The sequence below is a fragment of the Sarcophilus harrisii genome, chromosome 3, assembly GCF_902635505.1.
Source record: "Sarcophilus harrisii chromosome 3, mSarHar1.11, whole genome shotgun sequence".
Taxonomy (NCBI): Eukaryota; Metazoa; Chordata; class Mammalia; order Dasyuromorphia; family Dasyuridae; genus Sarcophilus; species Sarcophilus harrisii.
In genome coordinates, this window is record NC_045428.1 from 237,726,267 (window position 1) to 237,750,833 (window position 24,567).

General features: G+C 35.4%; 2 pseudogenes; one reads left to right on the forward strand and one right to left on the reverse strand.

Annotated features, from left to right (window-relative positions):
• Window positions 1-12,236: 12,236 nt before the first annotated feature.
• On the reverse strand, window positions 12,237-13,265 carry LOC100931385 (annotated as a pseudogene).
• A 5,683-nt stretch (window positions 13,266-18,948) lies between these two features.
• On the forward strand, window positions 18,949-24,115 carry LOC100931123 (annotated as a pseudogene).
• Window positions 24,116-24,567: the final 452 nt, after the last annotated feature.

The following is a 24,567-nucleotide window of genomic DNA, read 5'->3' on the forward strand; positions in this document are numbered from 1 at the left end:
GGAATTTAACATTTTTAGAAGTAACACATCAGGAGTAAGGTGACTATAGTATTAAGATTTATATATACAAGGGACAAAAGAATACTCTTTAGTGGCTTTAGCCTAGGTCACAATTGATTTCCACAGTTATAGGGAGATTGTTCCAATTTATTAAATGCATTACAGATGGGGTGCCCTCCCCCCACCTTGCCATCCCTCACAAAGGTAGTACAATTCAAACATTTTGGAATTCTAGATAGGGATAGAGATCATTGCCCTCATGAAAGAACTCTTAGACCATCTCTCAGTTCAACAGACCAGTGTGACTATTAAGAAAGACTAATGATATATGGTGACTATTAGAGGTTAAACCAAATTGTAGACATGATTTATCTCAGTCTGTGCTACTATAGTAACTCTGATTAAAATTCTGGTGGCCACATCTGGTGAAGATGGTGAAATGCTGGAATACTGCTCTCTTTTCTATTTCCTGAAGGGAGGAGGATAACAGTGCATTTGAGGTAGCTAGGTAGAGCAGTGATTAGAACTCTGGGACTGATGTCAGAAAGATTTGAGTTCAAATTAGAGACTTACTAGGTGTGTCAACCTGGGCTAGTCATTTAACTTCTGTTCATGCTCCCTTTGCAAAATGGGGGTAATAACAGCAGCTACCTTCCATATTATTGTGAAGATCAAATGATATATTTTTTTTTATTGAGGCAATTGGGGTTAAGTGACTTGCCCAGGGTCAACAGCTAGGAAGTGTTCAGTGTCTGAGACCACATTTGAACTCAGGTCCTCCTGACTTCAGGGCTGGTGCTCTATCTACTGCCTACCCAGCTTCCCCAAAATAATAATTTTAAAGTTCTAAGCACAGCCCCTGATAGATAGCAAGACTATAAAAATGTTAGCTATCATTATTATTTTATACTTTTACTTATCCAGAGAATGCAGTACACTTTCACTGTTCTGCTCTAAGGATATCTTAATAGCCTAGCCCTCTGTCAGCATTGTGTGGGGTAAATAGTGGCCAAACTCCAGTTTGATTCAGATATTACAGTTATGCACTGTGTTTATGATAATGAACACATGAGACAAAAATGGGCACTATTCTTACTACTTAAGGGCTTAATTGGATCAAAATGAGTCGAGTTTAATTCATACAAGATACAAGAGCCATACTAATAAGTCAAGTTCCAGGGAGTCCAATGGCAAGGGCCCAGAGGGATATTCCTAAGAGGTCCAGGAGTTATTTTTGACCTTGAAGACCCTAATAACCAAAAAGGGGGCTTAGATCCTGAATGGGCTATGCATGTACTGGTACCAGGTTGTACATACCATATTTAGGAAGCATTAAGATGTTACTCATGGAGATCCTGAGATCTCCACACTTCAATGGGTTCTAACTAAGACCAAGTCTCACAAGGCAAGAGGTTTTTCAGTTGTGAATAAAGTGAATCCTGGGTCCTTAGAAAGATTAATCTGTAAAGTTGGTGGCTGACAGAGGCACTGAAGATTTGCCTGAACTTAATCCTTGTACCCATGCTTAAAGTGATTTGGTGCTATTCTTTATGCTGTCTCTCAGAGGATAGAAAGACCTCATTTATTGATATAACCTCTTGCATTAAAAATGGTCAAGTCTAGTGGAGTACAACAGTATAAAAGGTGAGGTTTATACCACTGACAATAGTCATTCAGTATAATAGGAAGACCTATGGGGTACTGTTCCTTATTTTTAAACTGAGAACTCAAAAGGAGATATTCCCCTATACTGACTCTCTTGGGTCACGATCTAGCCATTTAGTGATAACAATGTGGAAAATCAAGTCTAACCCAGTATGGGGGAAGGAGGAGGAGGGAGCATCCCTGTGAACACACATTGCAGCTGGACTAAAACACTGACAGCTATATGCCAGGTTTGTGACCTAAGGGGACCCTTCCCCTAGGAATCCAAATAGAATGACATGCCTGATCAAGCCTATACCTGACAAATCATCTGAGTAATGCAATGAATTCACATTTGAACCAGCAGTGAAAATGAAAACCTTTTGCAGGAGTGAGCCACCAAAAAAAAAAAAAAACCCTGTATTACAAATAAGAAGAAACCAAGGAAACTAAAGCTAGTTGTATTTCCTTAAATTCTACTCTGATAGAAAAAGGGGTCCCTTAAGTAAGATCCCTGGGGGTAATGACCTGCCAGACTTTGACAAGTAGATTATGTAAGCCCAGCCTCTATGACATGGGGATTTATTTATTTTTCTTTTCTCATTACTTAGTATTTTATTTTCCCCCAATTACATGTAAAACAATTTTTAACATTTGTTTTTTTTTAAACTTTTGAGTTACACTGTCTCTTCTTTTCTCCCTCCCATCCCCCTCATTGAGAAGGCACATGTGAAGTCATGCAAAACATTTCCATAAAAGTAATGTTATGAAAGAAAATATAGACACCTCCTCCAAAAAAAACCTCAGGAAAAATGAAATTTTAAAAGTATTCTTTAATCTGTATTCAGACACAATCAGCTCTTTCTCTGGGTATGGATAACATTTTTCATCCTAAGTCCTTCAGAGTTGTTTTGGATCATTGCACTACTGAGAACAGCCAAGTCATCCACATCTAATCATCTTACAATATTGCTGTTACTTTTCAGCCAGTACATTTCATGAGCTCGTAGTCTTTCCATGTTTTCTGAGAGCATCCTGCTCATCATTTCTTATAGTATAGTATAGTATAATAGAATCCCAATTTGTTCAGCCATTCCCTAATTGATGTGCATCCCTTCAATTTACAAATCTTTCCCCTGAGCAAAAAAGCTGCTGTAAATATTTCTTCATAATGTCATATGCATATGTCAAAAGGACATGGTGAAATAGATTTCTATACGCAATTGTGAATCTTATTTACTTACTGAGTCACCTCCACCTTCTTTCCCTTTATGATAAAAACTTTTATTTGCCACTTTTATGGAAAATAATTCTTGCAATTCTGCCTCTCTCTTCCCCTTTTCCCCAATAGATTCTTCTTGCAACCCTTAATTTAATTTAATTTTTTATATTTTTTCTCTCCAACTCACACCTATGCCTTCTGTCTATATATACTTCTTCTAACTTCCCCAAAATAAGAAAATTTTTATGAGTTGCAAGTATCATTTTCCCACTTAGGAATGCAAACAGATTAACCTGGTTAAGTCCCTTATGATTTCTTTTCTGTTTATATTTTTCTGTTTCTCTTTGGAATTGTATTTGAAAGTCAAACTTTCTATTCAGATATGGTCTTTTCATAAGAATGCTTGAAAGTCCTCTTTTTTTATTTAATATTCCTCAGAAGGATTATATTCAGTTTTTCTGGGTAGGTGGTTCTTGGTTGTAATCCTACCTTCTTTGCTCTCCAGAACACCATATTCTAAGCCCTCTGATTCTATAAAGCAAAAGCTGCTAAATTTTGTGTTTCCCTAACTCTGGCTCTACAGTACTTGAATTGTTTCTTTCTGGTTGCTTGCAATAACCTTTCCTTGACCTAGGAGATCTGAAATTTGGCTTTAAAATTCCTTGGAGTTTTCATTTTGGGATCTCTTTCAGGAGGTGATTGGTAGGTTATTTTAATTTTAATTTTACTGTCTAGTTCTGGAATATCAGAGAAGTTTTCCCTGACAATTTTGAAAGAAGATATCTAGGATTCTTTTTTTGATCATATCTTTCAGATAGTCCATATTTAAATTTAATTTATTTAAATATTTAAATTATCTCTCCTGAATATATTTTCCAGGTCAGTTGTTTTTTGAGTGAGATATTTCACATTGTCTTTTTTTTGGTTTTGTTTTATTGTTTCTTGATTTCTCAAAATGCCATTAGCATCAATTTGTTCAATTCTAATTTTTAAGGAATGATTTTCTTCAGTGAACTTTTGAACCTCTTTTTTCTATTTGACCAATTTCACTTTTTAAAACATTCTTCTCATTGGCTTTTTGTACTTCCTTTTGCCTTATTTTCGTTTCTCTTCCCAATTTTTCCTTTACCTCCTCACTTGGTTTTCAAAACCTTTTTGAGCTTTTCCAGTGTCTGAGATCAATTTGTATTTTTCTTGAAGTCTTTGGATGGTATTTCAGAAGCTTTGATTGTTATCTTCTTCTAAGTGTTTTGATCTTCCTTGTCACCGTAGTAACTTTCTATAATTAGAATCCTTTTCTCTTGTTTGATTCACCACTCCAGCCCTGTTTCTAGTTTGCTGGGACCAGGTTGTGTTGGATTGTGTCCCACTGTCATCCTGGTGAAATAGATTTCTCCTGTTGATCTGCTAAATTGTTCCAGGCTGCAACCATTCCATCTTTTTGGTGGGTTCTGATGCTCTAGAATTTGTTTATCTTCATTATTTAAAAGTAATTGGAGGGGTTTAGGGGAGAGCACAGGCAAGTCCCTGCCTTTACTTCCTCATCTTGGTTCCACTTAACATGGCAATTTATGATATGTCTTGAAGGATATAGATTCTTATAAAGAATATGGGGTAGCTACAACTTTTGCCCACCCAGATATAAGAATAACCTTACAAGTCCTTAAAAAAAATCTACCATAACTTTGGCTGTCTTGATTCAATTCCTGTTGACAAAGGACTACATTTATTGCAAAACTCAACAATGGCCCTGAAATCAAAGTATATATAGATTTTCTATTTCTCATGTCACCCTCCAGCAAGCATTATAAAACAATGGAACAACTGCTTAAACAAGGCTTATGCTGTAATGGCAGTGTTGTTATTTAGTTGTTTTCCAATCCTGTCTGACTCTTTGTCACCCCATTTGAGATATTCTTGGAAAACATACTGGAGTAAGTTATTTTTTTTTCCAGTTCATTCTACAACATGAGGAAATTGAGACAAATATGATTTAGTGTCTTGCCAGAAGTCACACAGCTAGTAAGTATCTAAGGCCAAATTTAAACTCAGGTGTTCGTGACTCCAGGTCTGTCATTCTATCCACTATGCCATGAAGGTGCCCCTGGAACACAGTTGGCAACCATTTTTTTTTGGACGGATGGACTGCTTTAGTCATTCTACCCTTTGAACATTTCCATTCCCTAGAAAACTAAATCTCAGATGATTCAGGTAAAGAAGTGAAGGGAGCCATTAGGTTACAGCTAGTGGTCTATAACCAATGCAACACATCTGAATGTACCCTCCTTTTTCTAGTCAAAACCATACCAGCAGGATAGATGATCCACTTGATAGGACCCACCATTTATGGTGGAGCCAATATTGACTTGAATGCATTGACTCCTGCCAGTCATGCCCTCATTAATCTGATTAGCACACTTTTTTTCACTTAATAGTATTTTATTTTTTCAATTATATCAATATATTATATATAATCTATATATGTTATAATCTGAAAATATATGACTCAATTTGCATTGTTTGATTTTCTCTTTGACCTTAGGGTCCTGCTATTATCAATATCCTGGAGGCCTTTTTTTTGTCTTCCAGGTACATTATTATGGAGCCAATAACACTGAACACCAATCCTATGCTTGTCTCAAACAATAATAGTGGTAGCTAAATTTAGCAGCAGATAGATCTGTCATCCAGCTATAGGAAAACGTAAGGGTACATCTGAAGTGTCTTCCAAACCCTCTCTGGGTGACAGCCACAATCTTGATCATAATCTGCTGTGCATTTAGCACCAGCTCACTAATTCCCTTATTCTCTGCCTTAGATATTTCCTGTGTGGAAGACATTTGGTTCTGGATAATGGAGACCTGAGACAAGAGGGTAGATTATGAGTTGATGATTTACTGTTAGGTTTAAGTTTCTTACTTCACTGCTTCTCATTCTTATTTTTATTAGGAATTTTAGAAAGTGACCTCATTTTATGTATTGGCTTTTTGTCTCAAACAAAATATAAATTTGAATCCTTCAAGTCTCTGGACTTCTAATTGGAAGGTGAATGATCTCTGTTACCCTCCCACACCTTCCTTGTGTGTTGCTCACTGTGGGGACAGAAGTTGCTACACTGAGATTTCCTACTATCAGCTATTTTCTTACCCTTGTAAGTAAGTAAATAATAAAAAATAAGTTTATTAAAATTATCCCTATGCACTACTTATATTTTAAGCAGATATTTAATATGAGAAAATCCAAGAAATTCAGTTGGTAAAAATATGGGATCCTTTTGGAGTAAAAATCAAATAAAGGAGATATAGAATTGATATAATAATGTAAATATGTGACCACCTGGGCAGAAGGAACTTAAAGTATAGAATGAAGGCATAATAGAGTAGTGAGGGAAACTTTAATGATTCAGACATCTGCTGAAGTTTTCTCTCTGCTATAGAGCAGAACCACTAATAAATGCTTGACTTCTCTTAATGATAATTTTGTTCTTCCAGAATTGGAGGAAGATATAAAAGCATCGGATATTCAGATCTGATTTGCATTAATACTGAAATAGAAATGATAGAAATTTTGGAGTGGTGGGAAGAGAGGGATTATTTTTTTTAGAATTCACGATAGAAGAGAGAAAAGCTATGTATAGTCAAATGTCCTAGAAAGTCAGTCTTCTCAGTCTCAATTTCTTCCTATGGTAAATGTATCCTAATCCTTTTTTGTTTATTTGTTTGATTTTTGTTTTTATTTTTCTTTTTTTTGTACTAATTCTAAATAGCAATTATAAAACATAGAAGGGGTTTCGCAAAGGAATCAAATATGCCAGAATAACATTTGCAATTTAGGATCTCCAGAGAGGTAATTACTACTCATAATTCTAGTGGTAATCTGAGAACCTAGATTTTTTTATATTCTTGAATCCCCACTGCTGTCCTTCTCACTAACAATCTACCAGATTTAATTACTTTTTGTAAATTGTCTGGAGTACAAGTAAATACCAAACCCTGGCCCACCAGCCAAGACCTCTCCCTCCTTTGGAATCCTATGTGTTGTTGTGATTATTCAGCTATTTGACTCTTTATGAGGTTTCTTGACAAAGAAACTGGAGTAATTTGCCATTTCCTTCTTCAGCTCATTTTACAGAAGAAGAAATTGAGGCAAACAGGATTAAATAATTTGCCCAGGGTCTAGTTAGTGTTTGACTCCAGGCTTGATCTCAAATTATTCTGACTCCACACCCAGGACTCTATCTACTGGTCTACCTACTAAATCTTTGCCACTTTTCAGGCTTCCAGTGAGAGACTTCTCTGCCTCCCTCCCCCATTCCTCTTCTTCCATGAGGGGATGGATATTTATGCAAATACAATTTCACCTTCCCCTATCATTAGAGAGCAAGAAGTGACAGGGGCAAAGATTCATCATTCATCAAGGGTAATAGGGACCAGGTTACCACTTGGAATTTATGTTTAGTTCCCAAATATAATTCAAATGACTGCATATGGTTGATCCTGGGGTGGGGTGGGGCATCTATTTGACCCACCACACTTTCCCCTTATATTTTTTTACATCTTTGTATTTCCCCTTGTAAATCCCCTTAGTAAATCACCTAGGGTACATTTGGCACATCTGTCCAGATCTCCAGTTCTGGGAAGTTCTCTGAAATCCTAGAGAGGCTCAAGCATTGTCATTTCAACTACCTCCTTGTTTGGCTTGCACTACAGGATCTCAACAAAGTACATGTAGTTCAATTCTTAATGACTTCCTAAAAACTCAGTAAAAATCATTCATCACAGATTTTAGACAATCCCTAAATTAATTAGATATCCTCATATTGGACCTGTAGATTATAATCATCTGATATACAAAGTTATATAAGTTCAACAAATAGTATTTTACAATGTTTATTACAGACTACTGTTTGTTTAGTACTTATAAGGATTTGTTTCAACCAAAGCCACTAGAAAAACATTGCTTATAGATCCAGATGACATTTGCATTTATCTCTAGTTGCTGAATACTTGTGGACAGTTTAGTTTCATTTTCCTTTTGGTAGGGGTCCATTTCACTCCTGGTATAATTTTGGATGATCATGGTGGTTGTTATACTACAGAATGGTTCTTTTGCCTTAATAGCCATTCCATCCACCTGCTATTCTACTCTTCCAAAAGCATTTTCTACTGCTTTCTTGGTGTGATTTGTTAATCTATCTAAGCCTCAATAACTTTCTCAAAATGTTGATTTTAGCTTCTACTCAAACCACACTATACCATAATGTTTTGATATTAAAGACTATGGAAAACAGCAGAGGAAACATATGACCAGAGAAAGGAAAATGCTGCCTCAATATTTTTAAAGTAGAAAATGGAATCTATTGCATAGGTCAGTGACCTTGACTTTGATAAGTGGCAAAATTTTAGAAAAGATTTTTAATTGTCTAGTGAACACCTGGAAAAGGAAGTGATGATAACAAAGGTCCAGTTTGACTTAATAAAGATCAGCCCATTCCAGACTAACTTAATTTCTTTTTCTGGTAAGATTATTCAGTTGCTAAAAAAGCCTAGATTTTAACAAAGGGTTTGCTGTACTAACTCAAACTATTTTTATGGGAAAATAATAAGATGAATAGTTGATAGTACAATTAAATGAATTTAGTTTGAATGTCTAGATTCATTAATGATTATTTGTCAGTTTGGAAGATCTCCTTGGTAGTGTATAATCATTGCTTGATCTTAGTTATTAATCATTGTTATCAATGTTTTGGATAAAAGCCTTTATAGCATACTTGTCAAAATTTCATGATAGAAATCTAAAAAGAGATAGCTAGGGATGATTGAGTCTGGATGATCAAAATAGATAGATGATAGATAGATGACAGATATAGATATATAGATAGGCTAGAATATAGAACTGAACCTAACAAGATTATATTTACTAAACACAAATTTAAAGTCATAGTTGGGTTCAACAAATTGACCACAAATATAAGATAGAAGATTCATGAATAGACAGCAATTCATCTGAAAATGTTCTGAGGGTTTTAGTGTACAGAAAAGATAATTCAACAATGAGATATATACATTCTCATCATTTAGCACAGGACCTACCGACAGACTGGCTGACAATATTAAGTGGTATTGCTTCCAGAAAAAAAGGAAGCAACAATTTTCTTGTATTCTTCCCTTCTGAGACTGTGCCTGGCATATTAAGTTCAGCTCTTGGCACTAAAGTTTAAAGATTTTTGAGTCCATTCTACATAAGTATTGCCAAAAGGAAATTGAAATGTCTAGATTAGAGGAAGTCTTAAGGCTTTTTATGATAGATAGTAGTTTGTGGGACAATGTGCTTTACCTGAAAGCTTTACTTTGAACCTGAGTTCAAAATCTCAAATATTTATTATCTAGGTGATTCTGGTGATTCTCTTTACTGTTATCTGCTTGAAAGGTGGCAAAAGACCCAGCAGCACTGCCTGTGGTCCATGGGCAACATTCAAGGGTATCCCAAAGAGTAGCACTGGATATTGTGCACAGGTTTTCTATGAGTTTTCAATTTGTTGTTAAATCATTTCAGGTTACTCTTCCTGATAACATTTGGGTCTGAGGTCAGATTTGAACTTGGCAAGATGAGTTTTCAGGTCTAGCACTCTATCCACTGTACCATCTTCTATCAGCTCCAAAGTTTCACTTACTGGGAAGAATATGTGAGTTTAACAGCAAACCCAACCAAGGTAGATTGTTCCTCTACCTTGATAGAGGAAGAAAGAAAATGTTTGAGGAACAAAGCAGGAGGATCTGGGTTTCAAAAGAGCATATTTGGGAATGAGCATTGCACAATGCTTTACTCTTATGTTTTGTAGCTCTTGTACAAGTTTTGCCTCATGGCACTCAGAGTACAGATACCTGGGAATCGTCTTCCCAAACTGACAAATCATCATTAATGATTCCAGATATTCAAGTCATTCTAAATTCATTTAACTGTACTATCAAATATTCATCCCACAATTTTCCCATAAAAAGAATCTTGAGTTACAAACCCTTTGTTAAAATTTAGCCATATTATATCTACAGAATAATCTTATCAAAAAAGGAAATAAGGTTAAACACGAAGGAGTTGTTCTTCATTAAGCTAAGCTTTGTGATCATCAATTCCTTTTCTAAATGTTCACTAGAGACAAAAAAAGGATGTTTCAACAGATAATATTGGTCAGTCTTTCTCAAGCATGATAACCTAATCCTTACATTTGCTTCAGTTTTCTTTTCTGTAAAATGTGGATAATTATAACATTTATTGGAGCTATCAGGAAAAAGATAAAAATGAAATAAAATTTGTAAAGCACTTTGCAAACCTTCAAATAAATGCTCCCTATTAATAATAATGTTTAAGTATTTGAAAAGGAAGAATACAGGTGGTATTTGGGAGAACTAGCATCTCTAATGAGAGAACTTGTTGAGCCCTTTTCTGGGCTGTTCATTTACCTTCGATGTCCACTTAGCACTCAGCTCTCACCTGTGGCTCCAAGAAGCTCTAGCATGTACAACAATCACAACTCAGTAAACTATTTCAACAGATGAGTTAAAGTAGGTTGGAGCTAACCGACAGGTCTCAAACATGTCAATGAATTAGAGGTGTCCAATACAAACATATTATGACTTCCCCCAAAGGAATGGGTGATGAGAACAATATGTCCAAAGGCCATGAAGTTGGGGGAAGCAGGTGTTGTGGAGCACTTAGAGCTTGGTCAAACAGTGAAGACACCAAGATCATCCACTGCATCTCTGGCCATCACCCAAAGAACTTGACTTTTGTCTTGCCACTAAATTTCAATGATTGGAAGAAAGAGAGAGGCTGACAAATTTGGACAATTTTGCTTCACTTAAATCCAGTTTATGTGCCAGTAAAAGACATTACCTATACTATTTTTACCATTTTTACCTACCTCAGACAGAAAAGTGATGAAGTGTGGATATAGTCAGTAACATCTGTTTAAAACCATCAGCACCTGCATCATATATAATGGAGATAAACTGGAACCATTCCCAATAAGATCAAGGTGAAAGGCCCACTATCACCATTACTATTCAATATTGTATTAGAAATGTTAGCTTTGGCAATAAGAGAAGAAAAAGAGATTGAAGGAATTAGAGTAGGTAATGAGGAAACTAAATTATCACTCTTTGCAGATGATATGATGGTATACTTAGAGAACCCTAGAGAATCAACTAAAAAACTATTAGGAAGTAATCCACAACTTTAGCAATGTTGCAGGATACAAAATAAACCCATATAAATCATCTAACAAAACTAACAAAATCCTATAGCATGAGATATAATGAGAAATTCCATTTAAAATAACTGTTGATAGGATAAAATATTTGGGAATCAATCTGCCAAGGCAGGGTCAGGAACTGTATGACCAAAACTACAAAACATTTTCTACATAAATAAAGTCAGATATAAACAACTAGAAAATATCAAGTGCTCTTGGATAGGTCGAGTGAATATAATAAAGATGACAATACTCCCTGAACTAATCTATTTATTTAGTGCTATACCAATCAAACTCCCAAGAAACTATCTAACTGACTTAGAAATAATAACAACAGGAGCTGTCTCTGCCTCTCCATGTAGGTATGTAATTTGGTTTTCCCAATAGGCCTCTTACCTAATCAGAAGCTACATCTCTTTCCACATATGCCCCTCTCATCATCACAAGGCTGTTCCTCAGGAGAACCACTCCTGCTTAAGCACAAGTAGGGTAACTCTTACTATTCTAAAAATCTATAATTATGTGAAAACCTGGGTCCAACTCTTGTTTCTATTAGAATCTATGTGTGTGACTATTGGGATATCACTTAAACACGCCAGTGCTTTAAGACAGCTTTATAATTACAATTTGCTTATCTATGTCAGTTAAATGATTTTCCATACTAGAAGTTTTCTATGAGTTTTCAATTTGTTGTTAAATCATTTCAGGCTATTCTTCACAGAGAAGACATAGGCTTTGCTTGACCTGTTGGTTTAGTGACAGTAAATGAGGGTAGAGTTTGAAGCCTATAGGGAGGACATAAAACTAGATATGTACTTTGAAGGACAGGTAGAATTTGAAGTAATAAGGAGAAGAGGAGAGATGAATGTAGCAAAATGGCACAATGAATAGAAAGCTGGGACTGGAATCAAAAACCCTTACATTCAAATCCCAACTACATAGTAGCTATTTCATCCTGAGTAGATCACTTAACCTGTTTGCCACAATTTTCTCCATTGTAAAATGGGGATAACAATAGTTTCACAGGTTCATAAAGATTAAATGATATCAATATTTGTAATTATTAATATTTTTGCTTAGCACAGTGCTTGGCATAAAGAAGATGCTACATAATAGATATTATATAAACAAAAGCATAGAGCTTGGAATAAGCAAGACATGCATGTAAATTTCAGTTACTGTAAATTGTCTCTCAGCCCTTTTAGACCTGATACTAGGACTTACTGTTCTACCTCCTGCTGCATGTCTATCAGCTGCTGTCTGATTTACATTTGGAACCAAATATCTCTGCTGAGCAGAAGATAAGAGTTGTGCAATATGAGCAGATATATCCTCACTATCATTACTAACATCTGATTATGTTTTCTCAAAGGAGGCATCTGGTGCTGATACCCTGCCTGAAGATAATAATTCCTGATCTTCTTCTTCCTCCACCCCATAACTTCTTTCAGCCATGCTGTCTCCATTGATTTGCAAATGAACAAAAGAATCCTCTATAGAAATGATGCAAATGTCAGGTGAGCATGTTGCACAGTTTGTTAACTGGCTGTCTAGTAAAGTTAAGAGTACAATAGGAGTAGACACCAGAGCCATCTTTCAGAGACATCTCAGAAAGTCTAACCTGGTCTAATAAATTATCCACTTCATCTGCAGAGCTCTCTCTTACTAAATTAATCACACTAGAATCACAGTCCAGCCTAAATCCAGCCCTCCTCTGCTTTGGTATGTCTATTATATCCCATTTAATTTTCCTGCATTGTCCATGTTCATTTCTCCTGCACTGAACCATGTTTTCAAGATCAGCAACATAGAGAAACCCAGAAAATAGCATTTCAGGAGAAAGCATCTTCCAGCTCCCTGTTGATACATTCATCCTGCTGCCACCACCCACTTCTTCCTTCATGATCCTAGGCATGTTCTCCATTGCCTCTACTTGCTGCTTTTAGCTCCTCTGGTGATAAAAATGTTGGCTTGTCAAGCTCCCTTTACATGCTTACAAGGAAGACCGACTGGGTGAACACATATTTTCAGACAGATGACATATTCAGAGATGGTAAGAGAAGGTCCAACATTGGAACAGAACTCATTTGCCTTCCTGTTTGTGGAAAGTATATTTATTGTGTGATCATTTTCACCATAGACAACCATCCTCAGTCAAGATTTAAGTCCAGGCTTTGACACATAATGTCGACATAATTCTGGGATAATCACAACCTCTCACTGACCAACTTTGGGGATTTTCCTCACTGGGAGTTCTTAATACTTATATTTCTATTATAGATTCCACTGATATCTATTATAAGAATAAAACATCCTCTTCACAGGCAGTTAGTAAGGTTAAAGTATTTTTTCTTCATTATTAGTTCATTCTTTGTGTTGCAAAGGAAGGCCCTATTTATATTAATTTCCCTGTGAACTAGCATTAACTTTATATCACCACAATCTTAAAATGACAATATTATTGTGAGGGGTATGAGAAGTTAGGTTTTCATAGATATTGTCAAAATAGGATGGAGGGAGGGGTGAAATATCTTGTTATTTCCAACCAATCACAATGTAAGTCAAACAACAAAGTTCCCTACAAAATAGTTCAAACCAAAACAGGTCCAAACTGGCTGGGGTCAATGATGGGGTACAAGCCTTGTGACACATGGAATGGGCAATTTTGAATGTAAGATTGTAAATTTGATTTGAAGATTATAAATCTGACCAATTGTAACTCTGACTAAAAATTCGACCACTTGTGATTCTGATTGTAAACCTGACCAATTGTACCTAATTGACTGTAAATCGCCAATTCACAAAAGAACTGAGTACAGTGTGGAGGTAATTATAAAATAATAGCTTGGCCTCTAGGCAAATTTCTCAGTAGAGTAAATGAAGAGTAGAGTTATGAAGGGAAAATGTTTGGACTTAGATTGCTTGCATTTGTATTAAACCCAAACCAACTTGATTAAGTCTTAAAAATAGAATTAATTAAAATCAATTTTCAATATTACATCCAAAAAATAACTCCCTGACAATTAGAAACTAATGGTTCTATGACATGTTAAGAAATACCAAAACAATCTCAAAAGATTTAAAAAACAAAAGAAAATGTGAAGTATTTCACAGCAAAAACAACAACAAACTGACCTAAAAACAAATTGAGGAGAGGTACATGATATCTATGAACAAAAAAATTGTCCAAATCCCTTAGATCTGAAGGACAATGTAGAAACTGGAAGAACCTACCAGTCACTCCCAAGAGGAAATCCTAAAATGAAAGCTCCCAGAAATATTGTAGCCAAAATCCAGAGTCAAAGAAAAGATTTATAAGCAGTGAGAATGATAGAATTGAAGTAAGGATACTACAGAAATCTAGCAGCTCCCATTCTGAAGAAACGAAAAGCTTAAGGTATGGTTTCCAGAAGAGAAATGATTTAGAAGTTTACAACCAAAAGTAACTTACCAGGAAAATTGAGTACAATATTACAGGAGGGAAATATGAATTTTTTATGAAATAAAGAAGTTTTAAGCATTCCTGATGAAAAGACCAGAACTGAGTAGAAAATTTAATATACAAACACGTAAACCAAGAGAAGCACAAAAAGTAAACATGAGCAAGCAATCACAAAAGATTAAAAAAGCTTAAAAAAGTAAATGATACACATAACCACTTAGATCTCTTATCATCCAGGGTCATAGAAGGAATCTAAGGACTCAGGAATAACTGCATTAAAATGAATTATCTTACTATGACTCTTCTTAAGGAAATGTGTCCATATGCTGAGGTAGACAGCTATTCCAGGAATTTACTCATATTTAACTAGTTCTCTAAACAAATAAATTGTGGGAAATTAGTCAAGCACAAAAATAATATTAAAGTTCCTCTGTGAACTCAAGCTTTGTTTTTTTACTTAGGCATAAGGACAAAAGGGAAATGGCAGCAATCCTAATTCATTTAACTATTCTTAGGGAGAAAAGTATAGTGAATAAGAACGTAATTATTTCACATTAAGATTAAATATATATTGAACTTAATGCTCTGCTTACCATTGTTTTAATATATTTGAAGATGAAATAATTTATCTTTATTACCATGTTCTGTCCTGTTGAGCAAATTCTAAATAAATGAGGGTTTTTAATTATGAACTTTTGTTTTCTTTCCTGTGGAGCATATGGGAAAAATAAACAGATCATAAGAAAAGAAACTGAAAGACCTGGAAAACTATGAAATACTGGGCAATAAAAAAAAAAAAAACTAGAAAGGCTCACAAATTCAACAAAGCAAATATTTCCTCTGTAAAAATTTGTAATTATACAGACTAATACCTTTTAGGGTAGCCTATGTAACTCAATGAATAGAGCCTCACATCTGGAGTCAGGAAGATTCATTTTTTTTGGTTCAAATCTGTCCTCCTACACTTATTAACTAGATGACCCTAGGCAAGTCACTTAACTATTTGCCTCAGTTTTTTTCTTCTGTAAAATGAACTAAGAAGGAAATGCCAGACCACTTCCATACTTTGCCAAGAAAACTCCAAATTGGGTCACAAGCAGTTAGACGTGACTGAAAAATGATTGAACAAGAGTAACAAATACCTTTTAAGGAAAAAAAATAACTTTAACTTGAGAGTTTTTATAAGAACCAGTAAATGGCTCTTCATCTATTTATATCTGTCTTCATTTGCTTTGGATATGCTGTAAATTTCGTGTTGTTTAGGCTAAACCTAAAAATACAAAAGTGGTTTTATTTAAATCAAGTCAAGCATTCTCAAGTCATAAACCTAAAAAGGGATATAAGAAGCTTAACCTCTGCCAAATCTTTTTTATTTATTTCTTATTTCCCATTTTACTATATGATACAATATGTACAATATATTAACACACAAATTCATTAGAATTTACACATTTTTATCAGAAATAGCTAATAAAATTAATTATACAAAACAATATTTCAAATGTTAATTCTCAAATATTTTATTGCTCACCATTACTACAAGTCTAAACAGGTAGATTAAAATAGGATATTGAGTCAATTTTTGGATATTTTCAATACACAAATATTTGGGGCTGAAAGGATTATAGTCTAACAATGCTAGTTTATTTGCTATTATTTGCACATAACACTTTATTTCCTTTCTCCATGTTCTCCATGACTGCCCTTTACACATGTAATGCTCTCTCTTTCTAACTTCTCTTCTTGCTATCACTGATTTCTATCAATGTTTAGCTCAAAGTTTTTTGGAATAGCTTTTTACTAGTTTCCCTAATCACTAGAGTCTTTGAAAGAGTTACATTCCTTCTGTTTTGTATATGTTTTCTATATATGTTTATTTACATGTGTATCCCTTATTGGCATAAAAGCTTTTTCAGGACTGAATTGTTTGGAAGTTTCCCCTTTCTTTGTATTTTTGGTGTTTATTGCCAGAGTCCTAAATAAGCACTTTATAAATATTTATTGAGTAATTGACAGACGTTATGACGCTTGTACATTGGTTTACGTTTTACATTGGTTACTTTGTGATCTTATATTTTTCTTCTTTCAGATTTAACACTTGACTTCCCAGTTCCTTCAGCATTCTTCATAAGTTTTAATTTTTCTTCTTATACTAGATATGTACCTATGGAAACATAACAACATCTCTGATTCTCATTTTCTTCATCCATAAAATGAAGCTAATAATAATAGGAAATATTTTATAGGATTATTGTAAGGTTCTAATGAGATAAATTATTTGAAAGGTTTTGTAAACCTCAAAGTACTATGTATATATGTCTTTCTCATGGTTCGACTATTCTTCAGTCATGTCTGAATCTTTATGACCCCATTTTAAGATTTTCTTGGCAAAAAACTAGAGTAGTTTTTAATTTCCTTCTCTAGCTCATTTTTACAGAAGAACTGAGTCAAAAAATATTAAGTGACTTGAATTATGATGTCACACAGCTGGGGTCTGGGGCCAGATTTGAACACATGAAAATGAATCTTCCTGACTCCATACTCCATCCTCTATATACTGTACCACCTACCTACCCCTCTTTATGACTCAGTGCCTCCTAAACTCTGACTGTTGAGTTACATTTCATAATATCTGTTTGTGGTTTCCATATCACTTTTTAATAATAACAGAAGGATTTATATTTTTTAAAGGATTTTTTAAAACTGAAATTGACATCCTTTTTCTGTAGATGCAAACAAATTGATACCACTTTCTATTCTGTATATTTTGTTCAGTCATGTTTGAGTCTTCATAATCCCATTTGAAGTATTCTTGGGAAAGATACTGCAGTGACTTGCCATTTCTTCTCTAGATCATTTTATTGATGAGGAAACAGAAATAAACAAGGCCAGGATTATACAACTAGTAAGTGTGCGAGGTCAGATTAGAATTTAGAATTTAGGAAGATGAGTCTTCCTGACTTCAGGTCCAGCATTTATCCACTGTATCACCTACCTACCTGCCAAGAACACACACACACACACACACACACACACTTATGTGTAATGGGCTTTAAGATTCAATAAACTTCATAACTCATTTTCCTTATTCATTTTCAACCCTTTTCCCAAGTCAATCAAGCAGTATATTTTGATATTCCCTCTTAAATTGTTGAAATTGTAATACCCTTATCATTAATCAACTAGCTCTAACTAAATCAACCCACCTCAGTTTATTAAATATGACTATTATTAAATAGAGAAACTTCTTTTTCCATAATTGTTCTCATCTCTTATTATATCATATAGCAGAATCACCAACTAAATGTCTATTAACTATATAATAAGAAATCTAAATAAACTAAAACTTATTTATAATGTACCAGTTAAGAGAAAGATCTTATCCAAAGTCATTTGTAGCCATCATTACAATGACTGACCTTAATTCTAGAAGCCCAGGCCCAATGAATACTTCTCTCAAGAGACCAAGTAAAGTCTCTTTCCATGAATTCTCTTCATGTTTCTTCTCAAGAAAAGATAAATTCAGTTTCCTCAGGAAATACGTTCTCTTAATCCTTTCCCTCTGGTTTCCTCCTTGAACCCTCATACTAAAAAGTCTTTTCAGATTGGTACAAATTCTGTCACCTCAGATAGTCTGGGAAAGACAGAGACAGAGATAAATTTTTTTTAAAGAAAAATATTCTTATTGGGAGTGGCTTGCTTGGAAGTGGGCTCCAATGATGCCTTTGAAGAGAAATGTGAGTCTAAGTATCTTGAAACCAGTGTGTGTCAATGGGTAGTGCTTTAAGGATATGGGCCTGGCAGGATGAAGGTTATGATAGAGTGGAGGGTGATTGGTCAGCACTTCAGGGTAAATTAAAACATATATGGAAGCAAATGTGAGTGAGAAAAATCATGATGTACCCTGGGTTGGAGAAGTATACAAGCATTTAATTTATAGCTTCATTACCTACAACCACCATTTCAGCATCTGATCCTCTTTTTGCTAAGGGGCATTCTAGACTAAAATTCAGAAAAAATATGGCTGCCTATCTTTTCTGTATTTCTTTTCTTTTATTCTCTTTATTTTCATCTCTGATAGGATCATGGGCAGAAGACAAACTTCCTTATATTCCTCTTGCTTCAATAAACTTTCATTGAAAGTAAGAAATTGTTGGTTCCACCTGCATCAGAAGAGAAGGATCTTCAAGTTTGAGTTGTCCGTCTCCATCTCCAGCTCCTCTTTGCCTTCCGCGTATCTTCTGCCTTCTCCACCTCCCATTCCCTGCCTCAGCTAGGAACACAAAACTCAATGGCTTCGGCGAGATCTTCACCGAGGAAGGCACCGAGGAAAAGTGCCTTTTTCCTCTTTGCTTCGGAGTTTGTGGGCCAAGAGCAATTCGATAAATTTGTGGCCAGATTAGTGATGCAGTCCATGATGCCCACCTTCAGCAGGATCCTGATGCCAAAATTGCTTGAGAAACAGTTGCTAAAACTGGAATCATACTACTTTTAATTGTAGTAAGTTTATTTTTAACACACATTGCCTTATGAGTCATGTTGGGAGTGAAAAATCAGAGCAAAAGGGGAAAACCATGGGAGAGATTAAATAAGAAAAACAGAAAAAAGAAGTGGACATAGCATTTGTTGATTTACACTCAATCTCCTTATTTCTTTTTCTGAATGCAGATGGCATTTTCTGTCCAAAGTGTTATTGGAACTGCTTTGGATCACTGAACCACTGAGAAGAACCAAATCTTTCATAATTGATCACCACACTTTCTGTGCTGTTACTGTGTACAATGTATTTTTGGTTCTGCTTGTTTGGCTTAGCATCAGTTCATGTAAATCTTTCCAGACCTTTCTATAATCAGCTTGTTCATCATTAAAAAAAATAATATTCATTATTATTGTACCACAACTTCATGTACCACAACTTGTTCAGCCATTTCTCAGTTGATAGGCATCCACTCTTTTTCCAATTCTTTGCTACTACAAAAAGAGCTGCTACAAACATTTTTGTACATGTGGGTCTTTTTTCCTCCTTTATGATTTCCTTGGGATACAAACCTTGTAATGTCACTGCTGGATCACAGGGTATGCACAATTTGATAGCTCTTTGGTTCCACATTACTCTCTAGAATTTGGATTATTTCACAATTCCAGCAGCAATGCAGGAAAATGCACCAATTTTCCCACATCCCCTCCAATATTTAGTATTATCTTTTCCTCTCATCTTAGCCAATCTGAAAGGTGTGATATGGTACCTCAGAATTGTTTAAATTGGCATTTTTCTAATCAATAGTGATTTAGAGCATTTTTTCATATAACTATAAATGGATTTAAATTTCATCATCATTATTTGTTCATATCCTTTGAATATTTATCAATTGGAGAATGACGTATAGTCTCATAAATTTGACACAGTTCTTTATATATTTAAAAAATGAAACCTTTATCAGAAATACAGGCTGTACAGATTTTCCCCCAGCTTTGTTCTTCTTTTAATCTTGTTTCTGTCCGTTTTGTTTGTACAAAACCTTTTTAATTTAATGTAATCAAAATTGTCCATGTTGCTTTTCATAATGTTCTCTAGTTTTCCTTTAGTCATAAATTCCTTCCTTCTCCAAAGATCTGATAGGTAAATTATCCCTTGTTCTCCTAATTTGTTTATGGTATCCTCCTTTATGCCCAAATCATGTATCCATTTTTACCTTCTTTTGGTGTGGGGTGTGAGATGTAGATCTATGCTAATTTTCTGACATATTATTTTCCAGTTTTCCCAGCAATTTTTTTTTTTATCAAATAGTGAGGTCTTATTCCAGAAAATGAAGTTGAGGGGTTTATCAAATATTAGATTGCTATAGGCCTTGGTTATTGTGTTGTATCTAATCAATTCCACTGATCCACCACTTTATTTCTTAGCCAGTCTAAATAAATTATTGCTGATTTATAATATAATTTTAGGTTTGCCACTGCTAAGATACTATCCTTTATATTTTTTCTTTAATTCCCTTGATATTCTTGACCTTTTGTTCTTCCAGATGATTTTGGTTTTGTTTTTTTTTTATCAACATTTCCCCCTTCCTCTTGCCTTTTTCTCTAAGTTTCTGTCCTGGATTCTATCCTGTCCCTTTCTTTTCTTTTCCTCTTTCTCCTCCTACTTCTTTATAGGATTAAATAAATTTCTATACTCAACTGAATGATTAAGTTATTCCCTCTTAGAGCCAAAACTGATGAGATCAAGCTTCAGATAATGCTCTTCACCCTCCCTTTCCCCCCTGGATTAAAATAGGTCTTTTGAGCCTCTTGGTGTGAACTAATTGTCCCATTGTACCTCCCTTTTCCTCTTTTTCCAGTACAGACTTTTTTCCAACCTTTAATGTTTTTTTTCTTTAACGTCATCACATTAGGGACCATTCACCACCACACCCTCAGTCCATGTGATGCCCTCCTCTGTCTGCCCCAGTGACAGATACAGTTCCCAAGAGTTACAGATATTATTTTTTTATTTAGGGAAGTTTAACTTTTAAATATATATTTTCCCCTGTGTTCCTTTTTATGGTCCTATGTTTGTAGATTAAATTTTCTGTTTAGTTCTGTTTTTTTTAGTAGAAATGATTGAAAATCTCTTACTTCATACCTCTCCTGAAAGATGTTGCTGAGTCTTGCTGGTTAGTTAAGTTTTTATTGTAATCCTAGGTCTTTTACTTTTGGAATATGGTATTCCAGGCCCTCTGATCCTTTATTATAGAAGTTGCCAGATCCTAGGTAATCCTGACTGTTCTTCCTTGTTATTTTAATTATTTTTTGTCTGGCAGTTTGCAGTATTTTTTCTTGAGATTGTAATTTTGGAGTTTCACAAGTTTTCCTTGGGATTTTCCTTGTGAGATCTCTTTCTGAAGGTGATTGATAGATTCTTTCAATGAGAATTTCCCCCTCTGTTTCTAGAATGTTGGGGCAGTTTTCCTTAGTGATTTTTTTTTTGGTCATGGCCTTCAGATAGGCCAATAAATTTTAAATTGTCTCTTTTGGATCTATTTTCCAGGTCAGCTATTCTTCCAATGAAGTATTTCACATTGTCTTCCATTTTTTCATTCCTTTTAGTTTGACTGATTCTTGCTGTCTCACAAAGTAATTAGCTTCCATTTGCCCTGTTATAGTTTTTAATGTGTGATTTTCTTCAGTTAGTTTTTGTATGTCTTTTTCCATTTGGTTTATTCTACTATTTAAGTAGTTGCTTTCTTCAGACTTTTTTTCCCCTTCTTTTTCCAAATTGTTGACTCTCTCATGAGTACCTCTCATTTCTTTTCTCATTTTTTCTTCTATCTCTCTTATTTGCCTTTTGAAGTCTTTTATGAGCATTTCCAAGAAGCCTCTTGGGCTTCAGATCAATTTATCTTATCCTTTGAGATTTCTTCTGTGGACATTCTGTCTTCTCTGAGTTTATATTTTGGTCTGCCCTATCACTATAGTAGCTTTCTGTGGTCTAAAGTTGGTTTCTATCTCATTTTCTTTCCTTTTCTTTAGTATTCTTTCTCTCTCTCTCTCTCTCTCAATTTTTAAGGTGGAACTCTGCTCCTGGGGTAAAGGTGGTGCTCTCCCAAGCTTCCTGTGCAGCTCTAAACCTTGGCTTTCAGTCCAGGGGTTCCTTGGGTTTGTAAGGGGTAGCTTGTCTGCTTTTTCCAGGAAACAGCCTAGTTTCCCAGAGTTTGCCTTCAAGGTTGGTACTGGAAGTTGTCCCACTGATTTGCTCCTCTACTGAACCAGGATTGAGGGTCTTAGTTGCTGATTTGCTGTGATTGAGACCCTCTCACGAGCTTTCCCAGAGTCTATCTGACCTGGGCTGAAATCCTTTTCACCCCAGTGAAAGTGACCTTTCTTGAAGTTTTTTTCAGTCTATCTTGAGCTGGAGATTGGTTTCATTCCATCAAACTCTGTTCAGGGGCTTAGTTTCATGTGGTTTTTGAGGGAAACTGGAAGAGCTTGAGCAGCTTCCTGACTTTACTCTGCTATTTTGGCTCCATCCCTGGATCTCCTGGAATGATAATACTTGCTGGTGAAATCACCTCCAGAACTATGAGAACTGAGTGTACTTCACAACATAGAATTTTCACTCTTTTTGTTGTTTGCTCGCATTTTATTTTCTTTCTCCTTTTTTTTCCAGTTTGACTTGATTTTTCTTGTGCAGCAAGATAATTATATAAGTATGCATGCATATATTAGATTTAACATATTTATACCATGTTTAACATATATTGGACTACTTGCCATCTGGGGTGCGGGTGGAGGAAGAGGGGGGAAATTGTAACACAATTTTGAATTATCCATAAATGTGTTTTGAAAAATAAAAAGCTTTAAAAAATAAATAAATTTGGTCTCTGCTCAAAAGAAAGGAAGGAAGGAAGGAAGGAAGGAAGGAAGAAAGAAAGAAAGAAAGAAAGAAAGAAAGAAAGAAAGAAAGAAAGAAAGAAAGGAAGGAAGGAAGGAAGGAAGGAAGGAAGGAAGGAAGGAAGGAAGAAAGGAAGGAAGAAAGAAAGAAAGAAAGGAAGGAAGGAAGGAAGGAAGGAAGGAAGGAAGGAAGGAAGGAAGAAAGGAAGGAAGGAAGAAAGGAAGAAAGGAAGAAAGGAAGGAAGGAAGGAAGGAAGGAAGGAAGGAAGGAAGGAAGGAAAGAAGGAAGGAAGTCACTTCCAGAGCTGCTGTTGACTATCAGAAAGTGGTTAGACTGTTATGATTCTTCCAAAAGATTTGATTAGCCTTGGAATAGCAGTCACCAGACATTGTTCAAGGATTTCATCTAGATTCAGTGAAGAAAATACTGGTGTAGGATACCAGGTTATACTACTGATGAAATTGAAGAATGTATGCCTTTAACTGTTATGTTTGCTCACAAGCTCAATGCCAAACTTGCTGAATTGCAGTGCAATGGAACTTTCCCTTGGTTACTCCCTGATCCCAAAACTCAAGTCATTGTGCCGTGTATGCAGAATCATGGTGCTGTTTTCCCTATAAAGGTCCATACAATTGTGATATCTGTTCAACATGATGAAGATGCATGCGTTAATGAAATGGGGGGTGCTCTAAAGGAGCTGTTGTGCCTGCAAAATACTTGGATGATGCAGATTTACCATCTGCAACCTAAGGGCAGATTTGTCATTGGTGGGCCTCAGGGTGATGCTGGCCTGCCTGGAAGAAAGATCATCATGGATCCCTATGATGATTGGGGTGGTCATGGAGGTGGTGCTTTCTTGGGAAAGGTGGGCTGTTCAGCTGCTCATGCTGCCCACTGAGTAGCAAAATCCCTGGTTAAAGGTGGTTTGTGCCACAAGGTACTTGTTCAGGTTTCTTAGCTATTGGTATTTCCCATCCACTGTCCATCTCCATTTTCCATTATGGCACCTCTCAGAAGAGTGAAAGAGAACTCCTCGATATTGTGAAAAAGAATTTTGATCTCTGCTCTGGGGTAATTGATGGAGATCTGGATCCAAAAAAGTCCATTTATCATAGGACTGCAGTCTATGACCATTTTGCTAGGGACATCTTTTCATGGGAAATGCCTAGAAAACTTAAATATTGAAAGTGTTATGCTTTCTTCCCCCAGATTTGATAGTGTAAGTTATAGAGAAACCTTTAAGCTCCGAGGGAAAGAGCCTTTCTCCCTAAACTTTTCTTGTTCTCTTTTAGGTCTTGATCAGTTACAGTCATTCTTTTCCAACGATCTGATTTTCATTTTTATGAGGACTATAAGTTGGTCTTTGCTATTCTGTCTCTGGTGTTTTGCTCACCATTATAATGGTTTTAGTGAGCACAGGTGATCTGTGTAACTGCCTAGAGATGAGCAGATAGCTCTGTCTAGAAAATGATGCTTTAAGATTGAATCTTTGCGTCCCATCACCCATCTTCAAAATCTTAATTGCATTGACTCTCTCATCAAATGCTGAGAAATATCCTTGTAATGTACACATCAAGTACTTGTAGTTCCATTTATAACTTCTGTACAACAATGCTGCCTTGTCAGCACAATTTTGT